Source organism: Eretmochelys imbricata, chromosome 10 (assembly GCF_965152235.1).
Source record: "Eretmochelys imbricata isolate rEreImb1 chromosome 10, rEreImb1.hap1, whole genome shotgun sequence".
In the NCBI taxonomy this organism is placed as follows: Eukaryota; Metazoa; Chordata; order Testudines; family Cheloniidae; genus Eretmochelys; species Eretmochelys imbricata.
The window spans coordinates 28,755,765-28,771,108 of record NC_135581.1 but is presented as its reverse complement, the minus strand read 5'-3'; positions in this window follow the sequence as shown (position 1 = coordinate 28,771,108).

Genomic DNA, 15,344 nt, shown 5'->3' with positions numbered 1-15,344 from the left:
AAATCTTGCCCTGGTGTACAGCTACAGGACTGGAAGATATTGAATGTTATTTACATTATTTAGGTCTAACAAAGAGTAAACATTTTTGTTCTATATTTAAAAGCAAGAACAGGATTTGTTGCTTTGGTAATAAAGACTGATAATACAGTGTATGTCTGGAAAGAGTTTTAAAGCACCATGCTTCTTAAATCTATTATCCCATAATAATGAACTCACAATCTAAAGTGAAGATACTCTTGTTTTCATAAAATAAATATGATTTTGCAGGTTTAGAAATATGGTCCATTAAGGGGCTGTGAAAGTGTATTGCAAAGGTTAGGTAGAAACAAAGTGAAGGGCATTTTCAGTGTATGCTTCTCATAAGACACTAAATTTAACTTTAGCAAAGTGTATTAGATCACAGAAGAGGGCCCTTTAATTAGAACTATGGCAAACAAATTAGGACAACTGAAATTATGGTATTTCTAAGTTTATTTAGTATTTCTCTTTACTTGGATGGTTTGAAGTACTGATTTCTTGGGATACACTTTATATTTAGTGTTTCTAATTACAGTCCCAGTCAGATGTCTAGTTGAAGACAGTATCTTGCACAGGCTTCAAAGGCTGGACAAACAAGTTTCCCTTAAAATTTATTCTGCTAAATACATCTGACAAAGGGTTTTGGCATTTTCTGAAATGTAGACTGTATTTATGCAGCCTGCATTCCTTTTTAAGCTAACATTTAACTTGTTAGCAACAATACAGCTGACAAGTACTGTGGTCAAATTCACAATATGTTGATAATTTTGATAATGCTTATAGCCATGACACTTGCGGTCACTGGGTAATGGGGACATTTTTGTTTTCAGAAGCAGATATCCTTAAGTACCAGAAATACTTGCAGAAGTCGGGTGTCACTGAGGAGACTGAATTCACTAATTCTTGGATTAATAAAATATGTACTTTTAGCAAAGAGTGCAAATGTAAAAATACAGGAGTAGAACCTCAGCTGGTGTAAATGGTTATAGCTTCAGTAAAGGGCCTATAATTCACAGCAGCTGAGGACCTGCACCACAGTATGTGTATTTAATTTTGTATTGACATGCACTAACTCAAACTGGAAAGTAGTGAGGTTACCTCCTGAGAAAGCACTAAAACAAGTGGCTGCTGACCTTGTTTTGGAGACTCTCATGTCTCCATGCATCATGGCCCAATATAGTGGCCACTTCTAACCTGTGCCTCCATTCCCCTCTCTCCTGTGTCCTTTTCTGTTTTCTGTATCCCATTTCCCCACTTGTTTCTTGCCCCTCTTCCATCCCTTGTTCCCCACAGACTTTTTCCCTTCTCCTCCCTTACTGGCTCTCCTGTCTCTCCTTCAACCTCACAAGGATTCTCCATTTCCTGTCAGAGCCCACAGCTGTTGCCATTGCTGCCAGCCACATGGTTTTTTGTCCCTTCCCCAGCTACACAGTACACAGCACTGCTACCAGAAACAGCAGACAGTGCTACAGTGAGTATTGCTTTGTAATGCCACTTGGGGAGAAGAGGCTAGGAGCCTCACACTTCAAAGGTCTTTCTGTGCCTACTTCTCTCCTGGGGGAGCTTAGTGCCTTCCCAAGATTAGGAACACTGCACGAAAGGGATTTGGTGCACACATTTGTAATGCAAACCATTTCCTTTGTACATACGGGGTGTAGCTTTCTTTACATTACAACACAGTAGACCCAGACTTATGTTTAAAGTGGTAGAAAAGGTGAATATCAATTTACAAGTGTCCTTTTTCATTTAAAACTAACAACCAACCTGTTAAATAAACCAAGAGGATAAAAAAGAATCTGCTCAATTCAACTGATCACCAGAGAAGTTCATACACCATCCTGAGAAGGTTTATTGCTAAAGCCTTTTCTTCAGATTAGCTTTAGACTAAAGTTTAGAGGGAGCCTGGGATTTCCACAGTTTAAATATGGTGTTGGTAGATAAGTTAAGGTGCAGTGAGGATTATAAAACCGACTCAAAGAAAGGTAAAAATACATACAACTTTAAATTTTGTAGATGGAGGAGTGCTTTTTTTTTTTAATATACTTTAAGTGGATATTTCAAATGGACTTATTTGCATTGCAAAATTATATGGCATGGTGTTGATCTGTGTGTGATTTGTATACTGCATATATTGCTGATTTCTAATGCAGGTTACTGGCACTTACTTATTTGGGGGGAAATATCACTGTATATCTTTGAGTTTTCCCGTTGTTGCCAGCAAACACTGGCCTGTCAGTAAGTGTACATGGGAACTGAATAGGTGTTCCAGTAAATATTCATGCATCTCTCTAAGTGTGAGAACTTAAAGTTTGACACAGTAGATGAGACCATTGATTCATCCAGTCAGGGGCTGCCGCGTAGCTAATGATCCTGATGCAGCAACCTCTTCCTTCCTAAGGAAGCCTGGTATTTGGGCAGTGTAGTAGTCAGAGGGTGAGGATTGTGGACATGTTGGTAGCAGTGTGCATGTTTATGACTGGGAACACATTCTTGATCTTCACGTGCAGTCAATCTTCAGATTCAAGGCATAAAAAAAAGTTGAGCAAATCCACCCCAGTGACACCAGTCTGGCTCCATTTGCGTATTACAGTAGACTCTGATTCTGCAAGCCCTCTATGTATGGCACTCCCAGTGATGTCAGAAGTCCAACATGTGAATGGCTGAAGGATTCAGCCCTTCCTTAGCACAATTATGAATGTTACTTGTGGTTGTAGCTGGGCTAATGGTGGAGAAATTATTCACATTCATCTTGATGAATCATACATGAAAATAAGGCTTATGTGGGATTTAACTGGAGTATCAGCCTTGTTCTGGCCCTCTGCACAAGTAAATTTCTCTCTAGAAGAATCATAGCCCAAATGAATTGTTCAAGAACCACTACTGCTGGGAAAGGTTAGGTTGTCCAAACCAGAGAAAGATAAAAGGCTAACCTTGGAGAAATAATCAACAGTAACTAATTCATCATGCTCTAGCCTTTAAATGATGCAGCCAGTTTTCAAATCCAGCCACAGTATTTTGCATGGTGACCTCCTGCAGTACTAAATTCCACAAGTATGAATTAAATAGTCCATTTCCTTTTGCTCTACATTTTCTGTCCTCTTATATTTCAGTGAGTCTCCACCTGTTTTCTCAGGCTCTGATGCTGCTCAATGTGTGCAGACCCTTGTTTGAGGAACCTAACTGACTTCAGTGGGGCACTGAGTGTTGACCAGGGTCTGTCTGTGTGGAAACAGTTGCAAAATGCAGGCCTTAGTCCTGGGTCAGGAGAGAAATAAATGACTGATAATTATGAAAGGTAGAATACCTTAAAGGGACACAGTTGACCAGAACACCATGTTTGTCTGAAAATTTCATACCTACTGTAGTTGAAATTAACCACTAATATTACTATAGGTGAAATAAGTTTATCAAGGGAAGAATATTTTTCTCATTTTCATTCTATTTATTGTGTGTGTGTGGATAGTTTCACTGTTCAGTGGGTTGCCACTTGTACTTCCTGCCACAGGATGACTTCGCTCCCATGCGGTGCTACAAAGAGAGTTCATATGCATGCTTTTCCTACTGTCCCTGAAAGACGATTTTTACCAGTAGCATCAGGGAAGCTGAAACTGAAGAGATTGGAGGCAGGAATGTGCACAATGAGAGAAAAATGAAGAGGAGTGTGAGTTAATATTTGGGTGGTATAATTGTATATAAGCTTGGTCCTCAGACTACGGAAGTCAGTGTCAAAGCTCCCATGGATTCAGTGGTGTGGTATCAGGCCATACATGAACAACACCAGAGAGCAGGAAAAAAACAGTTCTGTTTTCCCAAGAAATTATTGGGGAGGTATTTGGTTGCTTTCCTTTTAAATTCTCAATGTATTGTTTAAGGGATGCTCTATCAGGAATTTGAATTCATTGAAATTAGTTCAATTTAAAAAAAAAACAAACTTGACTTTCCCTAATAATAATCTTAATAACAAGGATAATCTTATTTTTTAGAATATATATTTTTAAAACAATTTCAATCCATGTTCAGTTTCTAATAGAATCTAACAATCTTAATTACCCTTCTGGAGATGCATTTTTAAAAACTAAACAGTATGGTTTAGTTAATGGTTTCCCTAGTCTTCCCCTTCCCTTCTCGATCATTGTACTGTCTTCCTAGTTTGACTGTGTGCAAAATTACAACTTAATGTAAATAAGGCCATTGTATTTGTATCTGTTAAGTTGATGTGTTCAATAATGAATATATTCCAAAAGGAAATTGTATTTGACACAGGAAAATGCTTTTTGGCTGCTGGGATTTCAGAGTGGTGCATAACAGTACTAAGTATCAGGGGGGTAGCCCTGTTAGTCTGTATCCAGGAAAACAACAAGGCATCCGGTGGCACCTTAAAGACTAATAGATTTATTTGGGCATAAGCTTTCATGGGTATGGAGTCTGAAACACATATAAAGATTCTGAAGGACACGCAGAAATGGTTGCCTGTGATACACTGTTTGGACTTCAATTAGATAGCTGACAACATCAACCGCAAAAAGAAAATGCCTGTTATACATCAAAATTTGGATTTTGCAAGTTTTAATATCTTTCACTTAAGCTACAGTTCCCTTAATTTATTTAAAAGAGAACTGTATAGAAGGCTATCAGAAGTAAGAGTTTAAGTGAAATTCCAATGACTATTCAAAGGATACCTGAGAGTGTATGAAATATTTGTTATAAAGCAATTTGATTATATCATGAAAAAATCTGTTAATACCATATTTTTACAGATAAGCATACAAGTTAGCAAATATGATAACTTTGAAGACATAGCCTTAACTCTACCCCCTGTGTTCATTAAAACAAAACTCTGCTCCATTTTTTATGGTTTACAATACAGTCTTAAGTTTTATGTGATGATATGCTATTTATCAAAAACAGTCATAAAATGTAACATTTCTGGAACTTTGGATACACATGTATATCTAAAATAACCTTTGATCCCAAATAGCAATATTGTATTAAAATGCATATGTTCAAGGTGCAGAGTTAAAGATGTGCATTCACACTAACCTATCAAATTGACTGAATTTTTTTTGCTTAACTGTGCTACGTTAGCATGTTGCATTAATATAAGGTGTTGTACTGGGTGGGAATGGGCTTGTATCTGTCTTCCTGTGTGAATGTTTTTGTGGGGTGAGGGTTAAGCTGGGGATGGAGTAAACAATATGTTTCTTTTTTTAGTTGGTCAAGGCCAGCTAGTGCCCATTAAGAAGATTAGTAAATCACTTCATTTTAGATATAATAGGGAGTAGCAAGAAAAGGGTATTAGTACTCTATGCTAAATTGGTGTTTGACTGTATCTACATATTCCCCTCATAAGATGATTTGAAGGTCCTAGGATACATGCACACTGCAAAAAACCCTGTGGCAGTGAGTCTTGGAGCCCAGATCAACTGACTCAGGCTCCTGCTACGGAGCTAAAGATAGCAGTGTCAACATTCTGGCTCAGGGTGGAGCTCAGGCTCTTAGACCCTCCCTGCTTGCTGTGTCTCAGAGACTGGGTTCCAGCCCAAATGGGAACAGCTACATTACTATTTCTAGCCCTGTAACATGAGCCTAAGTCAGCTGATGTGAGATCTGAGAATGGTTGCCGTGTTTTGTTTTTTGTAGATAATTTTCAAGTATTTTTAAAAAATAAAAATAAAAACTGTATTTGAGAATGATGGAGGTGCAACAAGAAGGCTGACTAGTGGGCCAGAAGTTGCAGGTTGAGGCCAGCTTTCAACACATGCAAACTCCTCAAGCTGCACAATGCATATCCTTTGTACCTGTTCTGTAGTGCACAACTCCAGACACACATACAAATCTATCTATCTATCTATCTATCTATCTATCTATCTATAAATCATAGTAATATAGGCTTGAAGGGACCTTGAGAGGTCAAGTCCAACCCCCTGTGCTGAGGCAGGACCAAGTATACCTAGACTATTTTTGACAGGTGTTTGTCCAGCCTCATATTAAAAGCCTCCAATAACAGAGATTCCATAACCTCCCCTAGAATCTTATTCCATAGTTTACCTATTCTTATAATTAGGAAGTTTTTCCTGATATCGAAACTGAATCTCCCTTCTTGCAGATTAAGCCCATTATATCCTACCTTTAGTGGAGATGGAGAACAATTGATCACCATTCTAATCTTTATTTTGGTATCCAGTAGTTTACAAAAGAGGAAACACACACAAACGTTAGGTATTTAACAGTGTATGGATACATCTGGCATGTTCATTATCCAGTTTTCAGAATGTTTTTCTCTTAAATCAAAATACATTTTTTTATAAAATGAGGTGTGATATCTTACATTGAGAAATCTCATGGTATATTTCAAACATTAACTATTTTTCATTCTCTTCTTACTCAAAAATAGTTCAGTGAATTTTGCTCAGTTTTCCCTAGAAAATGCAGCTCTGGTTTCAGACTTAAGATGGAAAATTTCAACCCCTCCAACGTATGTTTTTTTTGGAAAGTCTTGGCATGTGAAAATATGGGGGTGAGGATTTCGGTGGAGGTTTTTGATGGGAAATGTTTGTCAAACTAAAACAGCCACTGTAGTTGTGTTCAATTACTTTGACTGAGTGTGCAAGTGTAGAAAAAAATCAATAATCCTTTTGGATAAGAGTATCTGGATTTTTAATTTCATATCAAATTATTTTGTACAAATGGTGTGGTGTTCTGAAACTAATTTACTGTGTGTAGTATGTTTGCTGAGGTGAAACGCTGTGATGATCATTTGTATGCCAAAATGTCCACTACAAATATGTGTTGGAAGGTGTGCTGCCCCCAGCGTTCCATGGTGGAATATTTGGATGTGATGCAATTTTCTGTATATAGAGAGGTTTCTTGCAAAGGTAGATGCTAATATAAATAGGAAACATTTTTTTTTAAAAACTGTGATAATACCTTTTGCTCTGAGGTTATTTTGCTCCTCTCTTCTATCTTTTCAACCTCTTGATTCTTGATAACACTGCCTGTGACTTAAAGCAGCAGTGTCTCTCCACAGTCATAAACAGTAAATAACCATGTGGTCACTCAAACCAACTTGACCTGCTTCTGGCAATAAGACTGGAATAATGTTATCTACAGCAGTGATTCTTGGTTTCTTTAGCCTAATTTATCTTTTGGGATACAGTAGCTTACAGAAGAGGAAACATATAGAAAAATGTTAGCCATTTAGCAGCATCACTCAAGTTCTGCAAAAAACAAATACAAACAAAACCAAAGTGTTGCAGGTGTATTATGAGATTTGCAGTACACTCAATTTGTATTCACTTAAAATTGAGTTAAATAAACTCATTTTGATGTTTTTAGTCAACATTATTCCAGTGTTGTGTTTAAATGGAGCTGTACGGTAACTCCAGGTAAAGTAACAGGCAACTGGATATTGACCCCTTACAGGGCCAATGGACCTATAATATCTGAACTGCCTAGGAGAGGGCTGGACAATGCAGAACACATGTTTTGGGGAAAATTTGGGACTGGGAGTGTGTGGGGTTACCCTGTAAGTAGTAACCCAGACTGGTGGAAGCCAGACTGTGGCTGGTGTTGCTGACAGGTTGCTGGGGTCAGATTTGGTGGACCAGGACTGCAACTATGCACAGACACTTGGTGTTACCTGCATGCTGTTTGTGAGCAACCCAGGTTGGAAGCTACAACAGCAAGGCATTTTCAGGCACCCAACATTGCAAGGCCGGTAGTGACACAATCCTTCACTGGTATGGATTCACCCCGGAATGTGGCACAGCAATACACAAAAATGCATATTATTGTTTGTGTAAAATGCATTCTGGTTGATCAATAGCCATTATTCGTTAAAAAATCCAAAATTCCTTTGAGTTTTTAATTCCATCTTTCAAGTATATTACTTTACTGGATACATGCTGGATGATGTCTAACTGCATAGCTTATTGGATCAACAATACAAGAATTTCTCTATTGTTATTTGGAGGTTATTCCAGATATTACTGAGTAGTGTTGGTCTGAGTAGAATGCTTTAGTCTCTTTGATTCAACCGCTATTAATACTTTTTATTCTCTCCTCTGTTCTCCATTACTGGTAACTTCTGGTTTAACGTTCAACTAAGTCAGGTAGACTCACAGGCCTGTTTGTTACCTGTAATAAATGTACTACTACGACAACACTCCTGGCAGGCAAGACTACTCATTGTAATACAGGGCACGTGCTTGGATTTAGCTGTATTGTACCTATTATTTGTCACAGTAAATATTCAAATCATAAATGGAATAGGTGGGGATTCTATTTAATATTTAAATATTCTGAAGAGTTTAGTACTAAAGTTGGTATGTGGATGTGACAGGGAGTTGACCCCACACATGTGTAGAAAGGGTTAACCTCAGCAGGAAGCAGGGGAGGTGAGTCCTCTGAGTGGCCCAGAGAGGCTGCATGAGGCGCAGTCAGTCAGAGAGAGGTTGCAAGGAGCAGCCGTGATTGGTCCAACAGGCTCACATAAAAGGAGCTGCAGGGCAGAGCAGAGGTCAGTCTCTGCTGGGAGCCCAAAGGGTGAGGACTGTGTCCCTAGCAGGCTGAAGAAAAACTAGCACCATGGACAGGTCAGTTGCTGGCAGGCCCCCTGTGAGCAAGAAAGAGAGGCCCTGGCTGGCTCCAGGGACTGAGCAGCTGAATGCCCTGTGGAGAGGGTGAAGAAGGTGCTGGGGCCATGAGGAAGTGGCCCAGGGGTTTGTAGCAGTGGTGAGAGGAACTAGAGGCACAGCAGGAGGCTGCTGTTCACAGGTTACCTGGCCTAGAATCTGGAGTAATGGGCAGGCCCAGGTCTCCGGCACTCACTGCTGTGGAAGTGACATGATCATTAGACTGAGACACTAACCTATGGAAGGGGGGAACACAGATGGTGACACAGCTGGAGGGCTAAGCCACAAAGAGGATGCTGTGGTTCCAGCAGCTAAGAGGGGGTGCTGTAGGTAGCAGCAGGGATGGAGTGACAGTATGCAGACCGTCAGTGGAGTGTTGGCCTTGAGCTAACCCCCAGAGTGACCAAGAGGAGGCCCCAGTCCAGTGGTGAGTGATGTGTCCTGTGACACTGGACATAAAGGATCCAACCTATTGCAGGAGATATGAGCGTTGTTACAGCAGATGGGGTCTGTCAACACTTAATGTTAACCCTTATTTCAACTCGGGCCCAAATAGATGTTCTGCCTCCTGCAGAACAGAAGTCAGTGTGAATATTTCCATGAGAATTTGGTTTTTACTTGCAGGTTTCCATAATGTAGTGTCCAAATGTTAATTGTGGGAGGGGTGAGGTGTTTTTTTCCCCACACTCAGACTTTAAGATGTAACACTTTACTTAGCTCAGTGTTGAAGCTTAACATTCAAAATACAAGCTCAGGAATATCTTTGAAAACAAATAACATTCACAAATTTTGAAATAGTTGTTTTGCTATGAGCGTAAAAAATACTGTTTTCATAGATGTAATTCCAATAGTATTTAGTATAGTAATTTTTTAGAATTAGAATTTCAGACTTCAGGTGTATGATCTGAATAATTGTTTTCAGGTATCTAGGGGAGTGTGTGTGGAAGAATTATTTCACATGCAAAGACATTACAATACACATATTCAAAAAGTGTAGGCTCCAGCTGGGAGGCGCTCGCTTACCACAGGCAGCTCCTGGCCGGTGGCACAGCAGGGCTCAGGCAAGCTGCCTGCATGCCATGGTCTCACGCTGCTCCCGGAAGCTACAGGGATGGTGCTGGGGGAGGAGGCAACGCATGAAGCCGCCTCCCTCCCCCCCTGCCAGGAGCTGCCAGGAGCTAGCAGCATGAAGCCGCCTCCCTCCCCCCCTGCCAGGAGCTGCCAGGAGCTAGCAGCCGGCCACTTCTGGGAGCAGTGTGTGGCTATGGCATGCAGGCAGCCTGCCTGAGTGCCCCGCTGCGCCGCGGGACATTTAGCAGCCCAGAGTTGCAGATCGCTGCCTGTGATTTATTTTTGTGGGGCCACCCCCTTGAGCTGGGGCCCTGGCCTGCAGCCCCCAAAGCCCTTGCCTTAATCCGGCCTTGGTTGTGAATGTCCTCCTTTCACATATAGATTATTGGTTTGGTTATTTACTCTGCTCCAGTTGAAGACTCCTACGTGATACCTTTTAACTTTCAAATCCTTGTGCTTTTTTCAGCATTTGTGTTTCAAAATGTTTTCTTTATTAATTGTACAGTGATTTTTTTATCTTAGTACTGAATCACTGGCTGTAACAAATTTGTAAGTATTTCATCGGAAGTGAGAGTATTCTGAAGAATTCATCCCCAACCTATTCCCAGATAAATCAATAATAATTATAATTCCATAGTCAGTTGGAGCAACATCAGGATTTAGTTGAGTTGTGTGAAGTGAATCATTGAGTGTTAAAATGAATAATGCTTCTAGGCACTACAATGAGCCAGTGGATCACACTATTTTGTATAAGGCTAGTGGTAAAGTCATGTAGGTTTTTCTATTTAGAAGACCATCTTTTACTCCTCCTGTTACAATCTGTCACTTTCAGTAAATTAACTGACAAATCAGTACTTCTCTGAATGTACCAGTGTGAACATGCACCATAGTTATGTTAATATTATTATTTACTGGCTTTTCTTCCCTTGTGAGCATCCATCAATATTCAGCAAATGCTAGAGTTTGTGTGTAAAACTTTTTTTTGTCAATAGTAAATGTACATAAGTTCTTGTTTTCCCCTACTGGTATGTGTTAACTCAAAGCTCTCATAGTCAATGTGGTAATGCTTTTCTAAAAATTATTTGAATTAAATCCACCTTTTCTTCAACCCCACTGAAATCCTACTAGGCACTCATCTACATATTTAGGCACCTAAATACCTTTAAAAATCTGACCCTAAATCCTTGGACATTGTTTTGATATGCATGTATTTATAGCACATCAGTGGCCAAACAAGTTCTGCAGGATTCTCTTTGTGGAGGTAATGAAATATATGCCACCATCATTATATGCATTGTGAGTAGAATGCTAAACACTGGTTATGACCAATAACCACTTTTAATATTCCTACTGTTAAAATAATTCTGCTGGATAATGTACAAGTTTTGTACTGTAATAGATTGTAATAAACATTTCCGTATACATTTTAACAAAGTTTAATTTAGCAACAAAAGATTTATGTGATATGTCTAGCAAAAGACTAAAAGCATTCAGTAAAATAATGTCAAATATGCCTACACTATTAGTATTGCAATTATAAGAATCAGTAGTTTTCACCATGAGTTTCACACATCTTCCTCTTTGCTCCTGGCAGTGCTCAGTGTTGCCACAATTTTCCTAAAAAATTAGATAATTTGTGCTTTGGCAGTGCAAGTAATGTATTCTAATACAAAGAAGTCTCTTATTAAATTCAGTCATGTGGCTACCGTGGATGCTACGTCAGCTATGCACACCACTATCTATAGAAGCGAAAGGCTTCCAAGCTCAGATTTTTCCAAAAATTACCTGTTTTTAAGAATAGTGAAACTTCTAGAGCTAACTGTAGATTATGTGCTCCATTCAGAATTAGTTCCACTTTGAAGTTCCCTACTGAGCAAAACATTGGATTTTTGTTGACATGACAATCATTGTGGTACGTATATTTCTTAAATGTGGCCTTTTGTCAGCTCTGATTTTCCTATTTGTTCCTCCACGTTTCTGGGATTACGGAGCCAAAAATAGCAATTAATGTAGTTTTATTTTTGTTAATATCACAGCTATCTAGGTATTTTAAAGCTACAGTCCAGCAAAGACTGGGGTCGAGGGGGGAATTTAAGCATTAGGCCATTCAGTAGTTTGAGGTATGAAATGACTACTGTACTGAAGACACAAAAATACAGAAGGCTTTGAATATGGCTCTTAACTCTCTTGAGCATAGACATCAGTGGTGGTAGAATGGGAAAACTAACACAATGGAAGATTACTTTGATTAAAAATAGACTGGACAAAAAAAATAGGGTAAAAGTAATGCTGCTCACAAAATAATTCCTGACAGCTGCATTATACTCAAAAAATGATTGATTGAGTTGGAGAAGCCATGATTTGTTAAACTGTCTGTTAGAATTGACAGAAAGGGGAGGAAACGTTGAAACAAAAGAATCAGTGTTTTTGATACCAATAGCTAAAACTCACTTCTGAAATAATATCAATGCATCATTGCTGAATGGTACTGTCACATGTAGTTATTGCATATATTGAACCTATTAACTGCAATTATTTGCCTATATATCAATTTGTTCATTTGTTTTATCACTCAAATTATAGATTATTTTGTATTCATTAGGAAACCCACATCTGTAGAGATGCATGGTAAGTTTTAAAACTGCAGTGTGTGAGAGTAAATACCCGATAGCAGCAAACTCCAGCTACATAAAAATAACCAGTTAGCAAGAAAAAACAATACAGTACAAAAACTTTCCATCCCTCAAATATCGACAAAAGCCCCATATTTCTAGCATTAAAACTAAAGTTTTAAATCTGCTGTGCAGCACAAAGTAGGAAACATGAGTGGAAACTTCTGTACCAATGTATGTCAGTCCTGACCTGGAGGAAGCAGTTTTATGGGGGGTTCGTGATGGATCTGACTCCATGACGAAGCAGTAATTGTCCACTTCATATGTAAGTGTCAATTTACTAAATGTCAGTGGTAAGCTAGTTGGAGTGACCTCATCCCAACCACCACTACATACTGGAGTGAGATGACAAACTCATTCCACAGTCGTTACTAGGGAGTTACAGCTTTTGATTGTCTTGCACTGGACTAAATTGCAGTGTAGTTGGTGCTTTTTCTGGCTTGCCACATAAAGGTATCACATTTTACTGAAACAAACAAAAATAATAGAGCCTGATTCTCATTCACATAAGGGCTTCTTTACGCTGCCAAAGTTGTGCAGAGGGGTTTTAGTGCAAATGAGAATCAGACCCATGTTTTGTAATGCTGAAAGGTGGACATTTTTTCCTTTTTAAGAAAAAGAATGACCTATAGTAACAAGTGAGTGATACCTCCTCAAACATCGGTCATGTGAATATCTGAATTAAAATAAATCAATGTGTGTAGAACTCTATCAAGAAGATATGAATAAATCTAAATTTCTAGGGAGGATTATGCTACAGCATGCTCGATTTTTCTTGGAGACAATGGACCTAATTCTTTTCCTGTTGAAATGGATGGCTGTTTTACCGTTGATTGCAGTAGAAGCAGGATTAAGTTTGATTTTAGGAAGAATTGTTAATGTATTTTTTGGTTTCACATGTGAGAATATCTTTCTAGTTGTTCAGGGGCTACTAATTAAATTGAAAAACAGATTAAAATGATGACCCACCTACAATTAATGTTGCATATTAGACTTATAGGAGCTTTGTCACAACCTTTAATAATATAATACTGACTAATTAATAAATTCTCTACTTTAGGCCCACAACATTATGCATTTTGGGGATTAGCAACATAAACTGTATTCGATTATTACTGATTCATTGTTAAACATGCATATTTCAATACTGTTCCAGGGTTACAATGGTGTGTGTTCTTTTTCAGTTGCTTAAGTAAATGATTCTGCACTACTGTTGAAACAATTTATTTCAGCATGAGACGTTTACTTTATCATCAGTCAACAAGAATTTCGATCAATTGTTATGCAGCTGTCTTCCCAATAGAAATTGCTAGGGTTTCAAACTTGCAGCAACTTCTTCACCCACTAGTGGTGGTTACTGTCAATCTGGGTACCTTTTGGGTGACATTGACAAGGACAGAAGAAGGTCTGAATTTCATCTAAAAAAGTTAACTTTTATATTAAAACAAATGAAAAACACACACATTTTGGTCATTTGATTTCTTTTTCAGCTTTACTTGAAAAGGTTCCCAAAGTGGCCCTAGTAGTACTAGATACAGCTGCAGAGCTGCATTTCTTTCTGTCACCTAAATCAATGGGAAACAAAAATAGACTATAAAAATCAGGAAAATGATTTATTGCTGGGTTGTTTTTAATCTTTTTGCTTCTTGCTTCTCTCTTCCATTCCAAGTGCTGGTACTACACATTGGAACATTTCTTAGAGGACTGTGAGAAAATTAAGGGCCGTCTACACTGCTGTGGGGAAAGCCAGTTTAGTATTTCCCTTCTGATCTCTCAATTCCTGATATCAGTGGGATTGCTGTGGAGGCAGCCTGTTGTGATTTGGAATGGGATGCGTGGGTGAATAAATTTGAGCGAGGGTAGAAACAGTGATTCCTAAGGTTGATCAAGGAGTGGCTTTGACAGGCACTAAAGGAAATCCGTTTTGGTATGTCTTTTCTGGTGGACTAACTGTTTCAAGCTCAGGATTCTAGTGGTGTGGAGTTTAAGACTAGAAGGTATCTGGCTCTGTTAGAGGAGGCAAGAATTCCTATTCCTATTCCAGGTTTTGTACATGTGAATGTTTTATATATTAACAGTTAAATAATGTACTAAAACTGGCTCCAAGTAAGCAAACTGAAAGGAAATTCTGAAGGACTATTATAACGTTGTACTGTTGTGACTAAACATTCAGCACACATGATCCTTTCTCACATGGTGTCAAAACAGTAAGAAATGTTACAAGTTCTGCGTGCAGTGCATATACATCTAGGAAAAGTTAGGGAACATCTGCAAGGGCAACAGCCTGAAAAACAGCATTGAAATCCCCAAAATACCCTTACATGTTGGCTATGATGGCTGAGCTGATAAGATGGGCAATGCTGTGGCTGCTTTTGAAATATGCAGGGTGTGTGTGTGTGTTCAATTCCCATAAGGGTCTCTTACGATTTACTTGCTGACTTTTGGCTTGCTATTCTGTTGACACTGTCTATTGTGTACAGAAGCTGGTGACCATTGTGCTGTGCTTTTGTTTGTGCCAATGGTGGTCTCTCTAACCCAGTTCCCTGACAACCTGCTGGGCCAGTGGACACTTGCTTTTGGAATGTTTTGCACTGTCCTTGTCTGTATTGCTTTAGGGTCCAGTTATTATTCACCCTGTAGTTGGTATACCCTTTAACTGGAAGGAAGAAGCGATAGTTGTGTGGCACTTGGAGCAAGAAAAGGTGGGTTTTGTTGACGCTATTTCTGTGTTTTAGTTTCTCCATCTATAAAATGGAAATATTTACCTACTTCTCCAATGTGTTGGGAGACTAAGTTAATTAACATTTGTAAAGTATCCTAAATATACATAGCACGGTGATATATATTTTCAGATGTTTTAAAAATAGTAGGATAAAACAGGCAGTATTAAAAACACCATGCAAATTACAAAGAATGACAGTCAAAGAGTGTTAAGTATAAAGATTATTAC